The 16,973-nt window shown below is 41.2% G+C and overlaps 1 protein-coding gene and 1 long non-coding RNA gene across 5 annotated transcripts in view; one reads left to right on the plus strand and one right to left on the minus strand.

Moving 5' to 3' along the window:
• Positions 1–16,973, plus strand: part of LNX1 (ligand of numb-protein X 1) — a 182,605-nt gene that overhangs the window by 50,122 nt on the left and 115,510 nt on the right. For 2 of the 4 annotated variants that reach the window (XM_033214660.1, XM_033214659.1), the window contains one exon: positions 4,854–4,981. The gene's annotated coding sequence lies outside the window, so the exon portion shown is untranslated. Of the gene's footprint in view, positions 1–4,844; positions 4,982–9,572; positions 9,721–16,973 lie in introns of those variants that run through there. The other 2 variants (XM_033214661.1, XM_033214658.1) reach the window with 2 other exon arrangements.
• On the minus strand, positions 3,739–4,755 carry LOC117085617. Its single transcript, XR_004438015.1, has 2 exons — positions 4,707–4,755; positions 3,739–4,010 (listed from the first exon to the last, which is right to left on the minus strand). It is a non-coding gene; the product is annotated as an uncharacterized LOC117085617 (long non-coding RNA).

A 16,973-nucleotide genomic window follows, 5' to 3' on the forward strand; every position in this document is an offset into this window, starting at 1 on the left:
GAGATTCTCTCTCTCTCCCCAAAAGCACACAAACCAGAGAAGTGTTTCCTCCTAAACTGTAGAGCCATAGATTACCCTAGAAACTCATCTGCAAACTAGGCAACACACAGGTTGTGAGTTTGTGAGAGAAATGGAATTATCTTCTATATACACAGAACCAGATGGCATTCTATCACATCAGCTGATGTTTGTGACTATTACTATTATTTCCCATAATTGCCCCTCTGAGATCTGCTCGTCGGCGTTATGCTAAGCACATATAATTACCCAATAAAAGATATGGAGCTGAGCCCATTTTAAAAAGTAATTACAGCCAATATGATGGTATATAATGTAATAAGCAAGTCCAAATCATAATGTTAAATACCTTCAGAAGATAGCCAAAGAGACTTTTTATAGAGATGACTTTTATTAAAGTCAAATGGAATATGTCCATTTTAGTTGTGGCATTCAGTCATCTTAGACAACTCTAGAAATATGTCGTGGGAAAAATAATAGGAAGCAAAACGGGGGCAAAGTAATTCTGCTGAATCACAAGGCATGGTCTTTGCTGTAGGTTCATTGCCAGGAAGAGTCCTTGAGAACACCAGACTTCATTGTGGGGATCTACAAGAAAAGAGCTTTGAAGACAGACCTCTTTCCCCACTTAGATTTCCCTGTCAAGATATATAAAGGAATTAAAACTAATCAAAAAGCCCAAGTGAGCCGGCTGGTTAACTAGGACAGGCCCAACTTTGAGTTCAGAAAGCTTTCTAATGCTTTCCACCTGCCTATGCAAAGAACAAAGTTTCCAGGATATGTTGACTGCAAAGAAGGCTTGTTCCTAAAGAGAAAGATCATGTGGTTGCTGAAATGGCATATCCTGGAAGTTTAGCTCAATGCTGAAAACCATTGTCATGCGTAAGAAATTACCCCATGCCCAAGATACTGAGTTTCTTTTTCTTAAGCTGTTTAATCATCACGAGAAAAGTAGTCAACAGGCATGTGAAGACATGAAGCAGTTAGCCCTTGGGGTTCCCGAGGCTCTTTACAGTCTCACCCCATCTAAAGTTAGCAATCAGTGGATCCTCTTTGCCCCAGCAAGGTGGATATTTCATTGTCTCATATTCCTCTTCTACCCCACCACACACATGTTCCTCCCCAACAGATATCTGCTATGATCATTCCTGTTCCACCCAGGCCGCTGCCCTGTCTGGAATGGTCTGTGCCCTCTCACCACCTCTCCAAATCCTTCAAGACCCAATTCATGTTCCTTTCTTCATGAAATATTCCCCAATGGCACCAGCCAACACCAATATTTTTGCTTCCTGATCAGCCCTCTTTTCTGTCTCACTTATTGCCCAACTAGAGATAGAAGAGGGGACCAAGTGGCTCGCACCAGTAATTCCAGCACTTTGGGAGGCTGAGGTGGGAGGATCACTTGAGGTCAGGAGTTCAAGAACAGTCTGGGCAACATAGTGAGACCTCATCTCCAGAAAAAATTTAAAAACTGGCTGGGCATGGTGGCACATGCTTGTGGTCCCAGCTACTTGGGAGGCTAAGGTGGGAGGAGCACTTGAGCCCAGGAGGTTGGGGCTGCAGTGAGCCATGATGGCACCACTGCACTACAGCTTGGATGACAAAGGGAGAGTTGTCTCTAAAAATATATATATATATAAAAGAAAGAAAGAAAAGAAAGTAAGAAAGTAAAAGAAAAGGGTTTGATCTTGGGGGTTAAAACTAACTGCTAGTGTGCCTGGAGTAATAGCTTCAATATTCCAAAGCTCCTTCTGAGTTGAAAAGTGTCATAGTCTTTAGCAATGAGAGTGAGAATGGTATGGGAGGAGGGAATGGAGCACTATATGTCCAGGATTTGCCAAGCCTAGTCTAAACCATTCTTCTTGGTAGTGGTTTATAATGAAACTTTTTATTCTCTCATATTATTCAAACGTATGCAGTTCCATGTTCTTATGGCCATTCGGATTAACTTTTCAGATTTTAAAGTGATACACTGCAAAAGTTACAAAGAAAAATGACCATAAAAGATGTCATAGAGAGTTACAACTGGTCATTCTTGAGGGGTCCCTCAAGCTGGCCTTCTATCTTGGCGTTGGTTTGATAAGCTCTCAAAAGATTATTTCAAGTGTGCACCCAGGGGTGATGGATTTCCTGGTATGTTTTCTCATAAATATATGAATTTATGAATATATGTGTGTGTGTGTGTGTCTGTGTATATATATATATATATTTAATACAAACACTTTCAGTGTATAGACCAGATTACTAATTAATTTCCAAACGGAGACATCCTTTATCAGAAACTACACTCCCCAGGGCTACTTCTACAGGTTTCTCCTTCTCCTTCTGAATAATGAGTAAGAAGCTGAATGTGTCCAGGAAGTGTCCCAGTGAGCATGAAATCAGAACCTTCCCTCCTTTCTTTCCAGTGGTTAAAAAGTGGGCCTTAATTAAAAACTGCTCTGCCACTTGCTGATGAGCTTGTCCTTAGGCAGCTTCTCAGTTTCACTATGTCTTAGTTTTCCCAGCTGTAGAATGCAAATAGCAATAATACTTGACACAGCCTTCTTGTATAAAGTGCTCAGAACAATAAGTAGCACCTGTTAAATACAATGTTTGTTTTTATGATTACATTTTTTTCTAGTAGTTTAGAAATATCATTTCCATGATAATGTAATAGCCCTAATGGCCAAAAAAAAAAAAAAAAAAGCCCATATTATTATTTTTAAACCCATGCATATTATTCGAATCCAGGAGTACCAAGAAAGATCTCACCTGAGAAGGCTAATTGTGTAAAACAGTTTTTTCTCTTCCTTTATACACTATACCTGGGAATTAGCTTCACTCCTGGATTAACTTTACTACTCTATTTTCTTTCTGTTTTACAACTCATCACACCATAGATGTAGATGACTGTGTGTATGTGATTATGGCAAGTGAAACCTCACAATCTCCAGGCTGTTCAGTGAAGCTTTATGCGAATTCATTTCACCTGCACCCCTTCCCCTGCCCACCCAAACCTTGAACCCAAGCCTGTGATCCCCTCTCAAGTCGGATCCTGCCCCTTGCCAAAGGCAAGACTGCTGAAGGCGTGGCCTTCTAGATGATTCATCAGGTGGGCGGGCTCGCCCTCCCTCCTCCTTGCCTAGGGGACACGCTGTCCGCGTGAAGGGGTGCCTTTGTGTGAGTAATGTTTCTCCATTATCAAACTAGTGGCGTGAAACCTTTTCCTGAAACACCTGCGTGTAAAAGGTTTTGTTACCTCCTTTTTTTTCTTTTAAATAATAAAGGAATAGCCACACCTACCTTAGTTTCTACTGGATAAAAACTGAATAGTTTTGTTGTTGTTTTTGTTTGTTTTCTTAAGCCTTCAACTCTCAAAAGGCACAGAGTTCCCAGGTGCAAAGAGGTAGCTTAGACCTGTCTGGAGCGACTCGGGGACAGGAGCCAGCTCCCCTGAGGTCAAGCACCAGAGCCGGCCCCCAGCCCCCGCCTTCGACTACAATGTCTCTTCCTTCCCCCTCCCACTTGCTTTGCGAGCTATTGACTGGCTGCAGCCAGCCGAGGCCCAGGCTGTAGGAATCCGGACTTCCTTTTCTTCCCTCTCCCATTTTTCCTTCTTTCTCCCCGCTCCCACCAACCAAACCCCAAAACCTCTAGGTAGTCCAATATTAAAACCGGTGGAACCAAAGCATTCCCAAAATCAGGAGGAGGGAAAGAAGAAGACGAGGGAGGCAAAAGTAGGAGGAAAAGAGGAATGTCAGTATTTATTTTCCTGAAGGGGGAAAAAATTCTCTCTGGGCAGGCAGGCCATCCTCCCGGAGGGGGAATCCACAGTTTCCTTAGGTAGTAAGTTCCAGGGATGCTGGATGCAGGTGGTAAAAATACACAGCGTTTCAATGGGATGATGGGAGATGTTTACAGCCTTCCTGGGAAGATGCCAGAGGGTTTAACAGTCCTGGGATACCTCCCAGCTGCCTGCTGTGGTACTGGATGAGTTTACGCTTCCTTTCCTGCTGGAAAAGGTGAAGCAACCAGTGACTTGTCCAGGGTCACACACCACGCTTGGGACAGAAATAACTCTGACGCCTCTTTCCTGGCTATAACAGCAGACAACATCGCCTGATGAGTGTACTACCATTCCAATCTGAATCATTTAAATTGCTCCTAATTGCAGGCCTGCAGTGCACTGTAACAGCCGTATATGACTGTAACTGCCAAGCCAGCCGAGAAAGGAATGACTGAAGTTTTGCAAATTCCTGAATATGGAATTAAAAATGCTGGGCGGTGGAGGGGTAGGGCAAACGTGTTTGAAAACCACTTTGAAGCTGCCGACAGGTATCCTATTTAGAATGGTTTAAAAGATGAATTGGAAATGTCACCTTAAATTTGTCATTTTATTGGAATTAGAGAAACACTTGGTGTTCAAATGGATGCCATTCAAAAAGGCACCTCAGATATTTCTAAGCAGTCGAGCTTCACACTCTTCCTTTTTGTGTCTGCTAAATTACTGTCTCATTTTGGTGTTTAAACTTCCCTTTTAACTCCTTTGTGGGCAGATATGGGGAAAGGGGAGGGCCTGGGAAACAATCTGGCATTTGACTTTAGATCTGAACACGGGGCTGGACACGTGCTTTGCTCAGGAAAGAAAGTAAATTCCACCTGGCAAATTGCTCTGATTCATTTGTCCACAAAGAGACGCCACCTACCTGTTTGCAGGTATTCAGGTAAATGACAGGTGGGCGGGGCCTCTTGTTTCAATCCCTAAGGTCTCAGCAATGCTTTATCTGTCGGGGCTTCCGTGATGTCACCCATTTCCTGCTCTGGACCGACCAATGCCGAACTCCTTCCTCCAGGCACCTGTTCACCAAAGTTGAGGCTAGTCACAACTCCGGCGGCCCAAGGAGCTGCTCGGTTCACCCACAAGGGATGAGAGCTGCCTGCCCGCTGCTGCTTGGAGAGCCCCAGGCAGTCGCTTGAAGAGGTGAGTTGAAACCCTCCATTTTTCTTTCTTGGCATTTAGACCACTGGCCCCTGAGGGCTCTGAACAAGGAATTTGAATGAAAAAATACAAGCGGAATGGCTTGTCTCTAGTGTTTGCCCCAGAGGGAGAAGCTTTTTTGAGAGAGAATAGTAGAGAGATGCCTTTGACATTCTAGTTGCACAATAAACTTCTCCCAGGCCAGATATTTAATCCTTTTTGTTTCTCTGATCATTAATCCAGCCTGTGCTAGTCCTCGTGCTTGATCTGATTAAAACAACAACAACCTAAAGAGAAGTAGAGGGAAGGCTTTTGTTTTGAAACTTAGCTCGAAGGTACAGAGCTGTTCACCCTTTTAAGGGGGCTAGGAGGCCAGTGCGGACTGGATTCGGAGCTCTTATTTTTACCGTTTTTCCTCCCATATTTTGATCTAAACCTGTGAGGTGTCCCTAGATTTTTTTTTCTTTCCCCCTGAAAACCTATTCCTCAGGGCAAGTTCTGTTGCCCTATTCAGAAGCTGTCCTTTCCTTTCTTTCTTCTCTGAAAAAGTCTACCATTTTCTTTGCTCTTTGTTGAGCACTCTTTTAAATACGACTTTGCAGCGTGCATTTAGAATTTGTTTACATTTAGACCTGGACTGGCTGCCTGCTGACCTTTGGTTACAGTAAGGATTCATTCCCTGATTGCTGCAAGAATGTGACTTCAGGTCTGATTTTTAATTTTTTGGACCTCTTTGGCTTTTTCTGTCTCTTTTTCTTTTAACAGCAAATACACTGAGGAAATTGTTCTACCATGACCTGACTTTTAAAGTAATTTTACCTCTAGGATCCATTTTTGTTTTCTTAATCCTGATCACACAGCCTGTACTACTTCTGTTCTTGACAGCCCAATAGTCAAACTCTTTACCCAATATTATTGTCAGAGAAAGGAAACCATTTTTAAGCCCAACTCCCTGCTGGGATGAGCTGGAAAAATTGGAAGAAGAAATAAATCTGTGAGATGCTTCATTCTAGATTCCATCATCAGCTGTTTTTCTGAGATTTAAGTTAGCAGATGTGTTTACAAGAGAATAATCTGTCAGGAATTATGCTCCTATTCATCCACCCAGGAATACAAAGTGCATGTAAATTCTCCAAAGGTATGAATTGAAACAAGCTGAGATCATTTTTGCCTTAAACAGACAGAAGTTTTTCACCACTAAGAATCTGCCCAGTTCTTGTTGCCAATTTCTGTCTTACTGTTTGGAGGCCCGTATTGTTCTTTCTTAACTGACCTTTGTTTATTATTTTCCCCAAGCTTGTGAGTTTAGGGGGTGGGGTTTGGCTACCACTTGTCTCTTACTAAGGTTCTCACTTGATTCAAAGCTAGGACCTTCTGGATAAAAGGGCATCTAAACCTCACCTCAAGATTACATTGCCTCTGGTTTACCATGGTTGATTAGTGCTGTTCATAGTAGTTAATTTACGATTAAATCAATCGTTTCATCACTGTATGTCAGCATGTCTGAGTATTAAAGGAGCAAAGCTGTAGACACTGTACCCCCAGGGAGAAGAAAGGAAAGAAGTGACAAAGACTGAAATTCAGAGTCAGATTGTCTAGAATGCAGTTGGTCTATTGGGTAATTTATACACAAGTTCTGTCCAGAGTTCCTGTGGTAACTCCACCCATTGTTCAAGTGGACATAGGCCTGATGGAAAAATGTACAATCTCCTTCATTTACATCCTTGAGCAAGTTGCTTCTCTGACTTTCAGTTTCTTCATCAGTAAGATGGGAGATAATAATCCCCATGATCTAATGTGGTTGTGAGAAGTAAATGAGGTAGCTAATATATGTTAGCATCCAGCGACCAATGCCTGGTGCTAACTGGTCCCAAACTGAGGCTAGGTTCTTCCTTTGGAAGGAATTTTCCTAGGTTGCTTGGAGGACAGAGTCTGACACTATCAAGATAAAGATCTTATGTGGTTGCAATTGTAGGAACCTTGCTAGTTCTTGTTATTGTAATTAATTGTAGGTAATTAACTTCAATGTTAACAGTTTGGAAAAAGAAAACAGGAGGAGAATGCTTAAACCATGTCATTAAACAAGGTGGGCAGATTTGTCTCTACCAGCCTCCCAGGCAAAGCTTTTAGGAGTTGCTGGCTGGCTGTGATTTCTTCCTTTTCCCACCCTAAGGCTCTCATCCTGCCACAGACCCACAAAATGTGATTCTCCACATTCTTCCATCGCCTTTGGGGGAAATGTCCTGTTGTCATTGCTGTAATCTGACTTGGCAGAGAGTTCTTTTTGCTGTCAGTTGTGCTATCTCCAGGGCAGACCAGGCGTTTGGTCTCCTCCAGTCTTACAGATAAACACCCTTCTCCCTAGCCCGAGTGAGGGTCCATGCCGAGCCACTGGCAGGAGGAAGCCCCTGGTTTGGAGCCTGCATTGTACCATAGAAGGGAGGTTCATGACCCATTGGATGTGATTGGTCTTGTCATGGAATACCCTGTGCCCATGGATGACCTTGAGTCATTGCATATAAGCAGTTGTGTGCCCAGAGCCCTGCTCACTTCTCTGGGTCTCGCCCTTCAGGGATACCACAAATTTTCATCATTCAAGAGTAAGGGATTACTGGACTGAGGTCAGCTTGCCTACGGAACCCTAAGGGAGAACTTCAACCTCCCTGCATGTCAGTTTCCTTAGCGACATTTTTCCCCAAAGGATGCTAAAATGGTGTGCTTCACAGGCCCCCTCAGTCCTTACTACTGAAGCAAGGTGGGCTGCATGCCTAGGTGGGTAGGTCAGACTGACTGGGGGGACTAGGTAGTGCCTCACTAGAAAATATCAGTCTTATTCATTCTATTCTAGGTGGGGCAATGCTACTGCTTTAGAATAGTGGTCTTGTCTCCGGCATCAGGCTGCCTACCTGGGTTTTCAAAACCTAGATTTACCATGTGCTACCTCTGTGACCCGGGACAGATTCTTTAACCTGCTTTCATCAGCTGTGTAATAGGGTTATCATGAAGATGAAATGGGTTGAAATGTGTAAAGTGCTTGGAATGGTACCTGCCACAGTGTTAGTTGTTACTAGTATTATTTTCTTGAAAGGAAGGCATAGTTGATAGTATCAGACAGGTCTGTGTATCAGACCCAGTTCTACCATATAGTTGCTAGCCTAAATAAGTTCCTTAATGTTTCTTTGCTTTGGTTTCATCATCTGGGAAATGAAATACTTCCCAGACTTAGTGCTGTTGGGAGGAATAATTGAAATAATTACATGGAAAGTGCCTGATATTGTAAATGTTCAGTGAGTGTTAACTATTGTTACATTATTTTAAACATTGTTATATTGCTTACAGTTAGGCATCTTAGATCATGCTACTATCTGGATATAATAATGATGGAAATGGTAGTACGCTGAGGGCCAAAGACTGAGCAAAAAAGATTTCCCGAAAGGCTCCCAAAGGCAGAGGAGGAAATCCTGTTCACAAAGATTGTGTTGTTTCTCTTGGAGTTCCAGGGTAGAGTGGCTGGCAGTGGAAATGCCTCGTCTTTCATAAACCTGTGGGGAGTGGGCTTCTGTGATGTAAGTAAACAGTGGGTCTTCCTGGAGCAGTGATTTCCTGGCTTCACCTGTCACTATCTCCTTGTCTCCATAACCTTGGCTAAGACTTCCTTTCTATATTTGAATTCCTCACTTAAAGTGAAGAAAATAGGGTCTGGTGGGATCTTGACTACTTTTTTTTCCTTTCACACTGTTGACCAGGATACGATCTTGACTACTCGAGATGCCATCTGTAAGATGTTGGCAAGGCGAGGACAGATAAGAGGTGCTCTAAAGTGTGTCCTCCTCATTGCCTCAGTATTCGTGGACTTCCCAGTAGCATATAACTACTCCTAATATTTATGTACTGACATTACATAGACTCCCTTTTAGTGGTTGGCAATTTTGTTGTCCTCTGACAACGCCTCCAAAGTATCAAAGGCTTTTCAAAACTATTTAGAAGGAAGACTGTGTCACTGTTCCTGGGTTAATAGGATTTAACTATCAACTATCCCCAAAGAATAGGGCTGACATGAAAACCATAAAAAACCATAAAATGTGGAAAACTACACGGAGCTGAAATCAGGAACAGAAAATGTTGGTTGTCTCCCATAAACTTTATATGTTTACCATTTCCTCCATTTTGTTCTGTGTGACATAAGGACACCAGAGTGACCTATTTGGTTAGTTACACAGATACACACTTCAGATCAGTAAGAGGAAGAACTTTGTATGAATTAGAGTTGTCCGAAAATGTAGTGGGTTGCCTTTTGGGATACTGAGTTTCTTGTCACTAAAGGTGATCATTTTTTTTGGCATATTTAGTGCATGGTGTATGTTTGCTTGATGAGTGAATGAATTAATAAATGAATGACAAAGAGGATTTGTGTTTTTCAGCTGCACATATGCTCATCTGTAAAGTGAAGATTACCTTAATGATCTCGGATAGGCTTATTTTAGATTAAATGAAAAAACAAGTTGAATACCCAGTTTGCATATTGCAAACTGCTCATTAAATAGTAATAATCATTATTTTTTATTTTATATGCTAAAAAGAATTTCTGCCTCAGGTGGAAGGTAGACAAGATGATCCACCAATTTGAGATTTCCAGTTTTTACAGTCATCTGTTTAGTCTTGTTCTCTTCGCCTCTGCCCTTCTTCATCTACCCATCTGAAAGAACTTCTGTCTGCTCTAGAAAGCCAAGTTCCTTGTCATGGTAAGTTGACTAGTACACTTCTAACAGTGGGAGTAAGTTCTATCCCAATTAACCAGGGACCTTTTTGGTAACATCACTAATTTGTGAATTGGAATGTGTGGACTTAGACTCCACCATTTTTTTCAAGTGACTCTTATTTGCTTCTTGTGTTTGATGCATTTGTCATAGGCACACACAAGACTTCACCAGCAGCAGAGTCGAAACTCTCCAAGAATTTTCTTTAATAGCATCTTGGCACAATAGCACATGCATGATGGGGAGGTCTAAATATGTCATTGCTATCTGCTGAGATGATTTGCATAATTTGCTTGTGACTGCTTTTGATAGTCATGTGGCCTTTTCTGAATAGAGCGCAGCATGTTTAGGCTCCTGCATACTCGCATTAATACATGAGTCACCATATGTTTTCAGACTCCTCATTAAATGTGATTGTCAGACTTATATTATGTCTTCCACAACATACACACACTCAGTCATTCTATCTGTGGCCTTTTTTTTTTTCCCTTGAGGACCTTCGCAAATTTATCTAACAGTCATCTCTGAAGGCGTCTGTATTCTAATTTATTAATGTATTAAAGGGAAATTAATACATTTTCTACTAGGGTAGAGTTGCTAAATATGTAGCAATCTAAGTGGCTGCCATCTCCAAATATTTTTCCCTATTTCTGAGCCCTATAGAGAAGTGTTGGAAAGGATCATTGGGAGTGTTCACCACATTCCTGCGGGAATACCCCTGGAAATATGTAGCTGCCATAACAAATGCCCATAAACTTGGCAGCTTAAAACAACTCCCATTTATTCTCTCACAGTTCTGGAGGCTGGAAGTTTGAAATCAAGGTAACAGCAGGGCCACACTCCTCTGAAGGCTCCAGGAGAGAGTCTTCTCTGGTCTCTCAGTTTCTGGTGGCTCTAGACATTCCTTGGCTTGTGAGTGCATCATTCCAATCTCTGCCTCTGTCCTCACATCAGCTTCTCCTCTGTATTTGTGTTTTCTCCTCCTGTCTTATAAGTGTCTAAGGACATCTGTCATTGGATTTAGGACCCACTCAGATAATCCAGGATGATCTCATCTCAAGATCCTAAACCTCATGACATCTTCTTAGATCGTTTTCCTGTAAGGTCATAGTCACAGGTTCTGGGGTTAAGACATGGATATATCTTTTGCCGGGACCATCATTCTACTCACTGTATCCCCAGCTGACAACCATATACACAAGCTCTTCCAACTACTTATGGAGAGATTTCTTGTCCACTTGTAGGCTGAAATACTGAGCAAAGTACAGGCAAGGAGAGTCAGAATTGGCAGCCATTACCACTACCTTCATTTATTTCTATGTTCATGCCACAGTAATAAGTGTTGTGTACTCTAAAGGCCTACTGAGTTCTTCCTGTCAATAGTGTGATATATCTAATAAGACAAACCAGTAAAAACCATCATAGATTGCATTAGTAGACACATAGTAGTAACACAGGTTAAGGAAGTGATCACTCCAGGGAATCCCAAGTCCACCAAACCAAAACAGGACAACTTCACTTCCAGGTCCATGTTTTCAAAGGGATCTTAACAAACTATAAGGTATCCTAGGTAGATCTTTTACCACCACCTGGACTACCCAGGAAGACAGTTGGAAGAACCAAAGACAAAGAGAAAAACAAGGGAGAAACCACCAATGCCATCTTTAATTTGGGGATGTGTGTGTCATATTTTGAGGAGGCAAATGTGATATATGTTACACTTAAAGGCAGAAAAAGGCCAAAGGTCAAAGTAATGTGGGAAGCATTCAGCTATTTGAAAAACTGACCAGTTCTCCATCAGTGGAAGTGTTTCAAGTAGAAGCTGGTAGGTCCTGTAGGGATCTTGAAAAGAGGATTTTTCTACTTGGTGGAAATCTAAGTTCCTTACCCAACCAAAATCCTGTGACTTCTAAATAAATCATTTTAAAACCTCACATAGAGGTCGTCATGTGGGTCACATCAAGAGATCACTACTCTTCTTTGACTGACACATTTGCTCAGGTTCTTCTCACCTGGATTACTTCCCACTTGTCCAGATCCCATTTATCATTCGTGATCCTTCCCAAAGACCATCTATCCCATTAACTTTCCTTGATTGTTCTGGGCCACACACACTCTCTCTTGTCTCTCCTCCAAAATTTGTCCATGGCTTCTGTCTTCAGGCATTATACATATTGCCATTTATTGTATATTCTCTTGCAGTGTTTTCACCTTTTTTTCCTATGGATAAACCCTATTTTCATAATTAGACTTAAATGTATTGGAGATGAAATGGAATTCCCTATGGGAACTCCCACAGAGTTGAAGGCCAATCCCAGGCATAGACTAGGCAAATCCATGACCCCTGTAGAATTGAAACACAGCAGGAAAATGTTGAGAATTCAAATATCTTCCTCATCTTGTCCTTCCCTCTATAAAACTTGGTTATCTATTAAACACACACACACACACACAAACATAAACACTTTTTGAAATTGTTTTTCAGATTTGGATGAAAGAATGATAGTTTGCTTCTTTTCCATACCCCTCTGATATCAGCTCTTCCTGGGATCCTTGGTGATAAAAGGGAACCAATCTGAATCAATGCAAAAATACTCTGCCTTCATTTGTTGTTGTTGTTTGCAGGGGGTCAGTTCTATTTCATCATGTTTATGGACTAGGAAATGGAAGGACATCTTTTCTGTTACAGAGTTTTTACAACCAACCCAAGTATGACACCCCAGGGGAAAGGTGGTAAAATCTCATCAAGAGAAGGAACACTCTTCTCTAACCTGCTTATGAAAGGCATTCCCTGACTTCTAAAACTTGTGTCTAATTGGCTAGCTACTTGGGACTCTTTTTGCTTAACCACTTCCCTTGTTTTTCCCACATTCTGAACATCTATGTCCTCCCTTATTGACTCCAGATGTGTTACATGGTCTCCCTTTAGTTCAGTTCTCCTGTAATTTCTTGACATGTTTCTGACCTCTTTAAAGACCATTTAAAAGGGTTTTTTTTTTCCTGCATTTGTGGGTGTTTGCGGTACTATACAGGCTAATGTCATTCACAGATTCATTAATGAGTGGCTTAGTCCCTCTTTGAGATCACCGATTTAGAAGTTAAGCAGAAGCGGACCTAACCACGACCTTGGCAGCAGCCTGTAAGCACCTGCCTCCCCGCTCTTTCCTCTGCAGTGTACCTGCCCCCCATCATGCACACACAGACACATCACCCCCAACTTCCAACCCAGTCTCTTAGTTTGAAGATAATTTTTATTCCGTGTGTGACCATTTTTATCCAGGTCATTAATGCTCCTAATTCTTCTCTATTACATAAGAGTCTGTAAGCTAAGGAATAGCCCACAGAACACTGCCCATTCTCTGTGTATGTTCATTTAAAATTGGCATTTATAAAAATGATTGATGGCACATTATTGATACTGTCAAGTCTTACTAAATTCATCTAAAATTTAAAATGTAATTGTACATTTACTTTGTTTAATACAGAAAGATAGACTTTGCCCTAACTTTGGCAATTCTTTTCCCCCCACTAACCTGATTTAGGAGTTACAGCTAGGGCTAGGACAGTAGTTAGGCAAACATGCTTGCTGGGTGAATTATTTTAGAAAGAGAGATGAGGCCACCATTTGAAGAAGTGGCGGGTGCTGGTCCGTTCGGTTCCTCTGTGGGTATATTTCTGCTCTTCATGGTCCAGGATGGCATTTCTGACTGTGATTGTGATTTTTGCACTGAGCTGTCACCCCAGTGACCAGTTTGAAACTAAGCTACCATTCTGCTACGTGGAGCTTCATCCGAATTTTAAAGCATCATCAACAATAATAATAATAAAAACAAAAACCGTAAGCTAATTTTCTTGAAGCTAAAAGTAACCTCGGAAATCATCTGATATAGAGTTAGCTTTTGTGTGTTTGAAACATGCCGTAAAACAAGAGGGTTGGCTGAAGGGAGTAAAAGATTTTGAACAACTTTTAAATGAGCAAAAATTGCAAAGCAAACATGAATACAGTAGGGCAGAGCCTCACACTGTTTGTAAAATGTCACATTCCGTGTAGTGTCCTTGCTGGAGAGAACTCTTTATTGCTTGACTGGGCTCGCTTATGTACTCATGAAACAAAGCTCTTACAGGATCCAGTCATTTTGTGATCTTTTGTGAGACCTGGCTCTAGGTTACATCTTTCTCTTTGTTGAAGCAAGTCATTCCTCTTGCCTTGTGAACCTTTCAGCAAACTGTTCACCTCTGGGTGACACCTGTCAAGTGTAACAATCGGCTGAAGCAACAATCAATTCTGACCTTCGGTGAAGTTTAGTGGCACACCTGGAAAGAGTTTGTAATTCTACTGTTTTGTCATTGTAGCTGGCTGGCCACCAGGTCAAGTAAAAGGAAAATATCAAGACCCAAAAAGGTAGTTGGTAGCAGAGCTGCATCCAAACCACAGTTTTGATATTCTACTCTCCCCACTTAGGTTTTAAAAATAACAGTGACAAGGTCATAATTAAGGTGAGGCAAGTGAGACACTCACCTTCAGGTGCAAAATTTAAGGTGCCGGAAAAATTCAGTAATCCTAATGTGAATGAAATATTTAAAACAATGCAAAATGAATGCAAAAAATCCATGATGAACAAAAGGTCAAAATGTATTCGAATAAAGACAAGATCAATAAGCTAAAGTTATTTAGAAATTATTTAAGATCATCACTTAGTTAAGGGAAGTGATCAAACATTTCCTCAATCAAAAACAAGATGAGTGACATGGTTTGGCTGCATCTCCACCCAAATCTCATCTTGATTTGTAGCTCCCAAAATCCCCACATGTTGTGTGAGGGATGCAATGGGAGGTAATTGAATCATGGGAGCGGGTTTTTCCCATGCTATTATTGTGACAGTGAATAAGTCTCATGAGATATGTTGGTTTTATAAAGGACAGTTCCCTTGTACATGTTCTCTTGCCTGCCACCATGTAAGACATGATTTTGCTCCTCCTTCACCTTCCGCCATGATTGTGAGGCCTCCTCAGCCATGTGGAACTATTAGTCCATTAAACCTCTTTTTCTATATAAATTACCCAGTCTTGGGTATTTCTTCATAGCAGTATGACAATGGACTAACATAGTGAGCAAAGAGAAAGGTTTTTGAAAACATTGATGAGTGTGTTTCCTTTAAAGCCAGGAAAGCAAAACTATTTCTAAAATTGTTTGGAAAATAAATAAAATATTTAAACTTAAATTGATGTTTTAAGTCTTGATATACCTACTCTTCATGTTTTCCACATTTTTCAACTTCCTTAATGATTTTTTAAAAATTAGCCATTGAAAAATAAACAAAAATGTACATATCAGGACATGCATTTTTCCTTTGGCCTCAGGCTGCAACATGGCTTAGTGCAGCACTAGATCTGTTACTTAGGAATGTATTCAGTGGATTTCTCTGAATATGCTATGGCAAAGTAGGAATTTTTCATGAGCAAGATTCTTCAGCAGATACCCCTCCCTGGATAAGGGGACAGCTGTTATGGTCCCGGGTGACCAGTATAACTCCTTTGATACTTTCCTTTTTCAAGTACTTGTGCATCTTTTGGCATTGGGGTGGGAACACGGAGCACCTGGAGCTGCAGGCTTCGTTTCCTCCCATTGCCTCTCCATCAGTCGCTTGTGGCCTGTCACTGTTTTAACTTTTTCATTTATTGTGAATTTCAGTGGAAGTTCTTCAGTATTTGTACTTCTGGGTGGGAAAAATTATGTCTGATTTAGCATTTGTTTAAATGGTTTTCATTTCCCTTTTCTTGTGTTATTTACTATGTCGGTAAAGTTTGGAATGAGATTTATCAAAGTAAAGGAACATTTACAAACAAATAAGAGAGCCCCACATTCCCCAGATAGCAATGGTTCTAAGGATTGGATATACATTGTGAGTTCCAGTACCAAACTGTTTAGCCACTGAAGACTATCTTCTGTTTATATAAATCCACCTAATGCCACTACATATTTTTGCATTTTCTAAGCTGCATTCATAGCCATTGTTTTTGTTTTTAAAAGCTTCTACATTTCTACCTTTTTACTCTTAAGATATATACCTCCTCCACCACCTCTAAGAATTGTTTTCTCCAGGCCTCAGGGCAGTGTCTCCTGCTCTACCCACTCGAGTAATAGCAGTAGTGTGTGCTGTTGCTACAAGAAGGTGGATGCAGTCTCAGGCTGTCTGGCAGTCCCATCAAGGGAACAGATTCCCTAACTTCACTCTGGCCTGGAGTTTTGGAGTTCATTCTACCCGTACATTGTAGGAGAAACACTGATCAATTGGGCAGCTTGCAGAAGAGATTTGAATGTGGAAGAAATATTGACTGAACCTGAGGCTACTCACCCTGGGGGAGAACATGAGATCTGTCTTCAAATAATTAAAGGACTTAAAAAGTTAGACATATTCTAAAGAGCTCCTAGTAACAGTGGCACTTGTGGAAAGGGCAGGTGAGGTATAGGAAAGGAAAATTTTGCTCGTTATGTGGACTTTTTCCTCTAAAATCAAAGTTATCCAAAGGCAGAATCATCTATTTTATAAAGTAATAAAGTCCTTTCTCATCTGTCAGGCTTCCTTTTGACTCAGAGTCTGTGGCTACAGTGTTTCATCTTTGACAAGGTTGAAGTGCCAATGCAGGACACACCACCATGCGACTATAAAGAATGATTCTTTTTCATAATATGGAATCCTCCTCCTATTACTAGAAAACTGTGACTCAGGCAACAATTTCAGAGATGCTTTTAGGGTCAAATCTTGTCCTTTCAATGGGAAGAACATGTAAAATTATCAGTGCCACATGCTAAATGTTATATTTATCCAATTATCTTTCTAGTGGAGTGTGTGGTTTATTCTGGCAACCACATCTTATAACCATTTTCTATAAAGCCAGGGTGCATTGAAAGGAGAATTAGCAGGACAATAGCACACCAAGGATCCCGTTGTTCTGATGAGTTACCTGATGCAGAAATGTTTCCACTTCCAAACAGGCTGTATTCCAAAGGCTGTTCTTAAATCTGTCTAGTGCGATGACAGTAGACATATGATCTCGAATGACCCTCTTGGTTATGGGCAGCACCGACTGGCTTTTGCTCTGGTATGTGTCTTTGTTGTCATCCAGGAAGTTCAAAATTTGAGAATTAGCCAGAGAAACTTCTATACAGGTTTGAGGCTAGTCAATAAAATGGTAGGAAAGGAAGCAGGGATTAGGAGCAAAGAGAGATGGGGGTT

Source organism: Trachypithecus francoisi, unplaced genomic scaffold, assembly GCF_009764315.1.
Source record: "Trachypithecus francoisi isolate TF-2019V2 unplaced genomic scaffold, Tfra_2.0 Lachesis_group1, whole genome shotgun sequence".
NCBI classification, from domain to species: Eukaryota; Metazoa; Chordata; class Mammalia; order Primates; family Cercopithecidae; genus Trachypithecus; species Trachypithecus francoisi.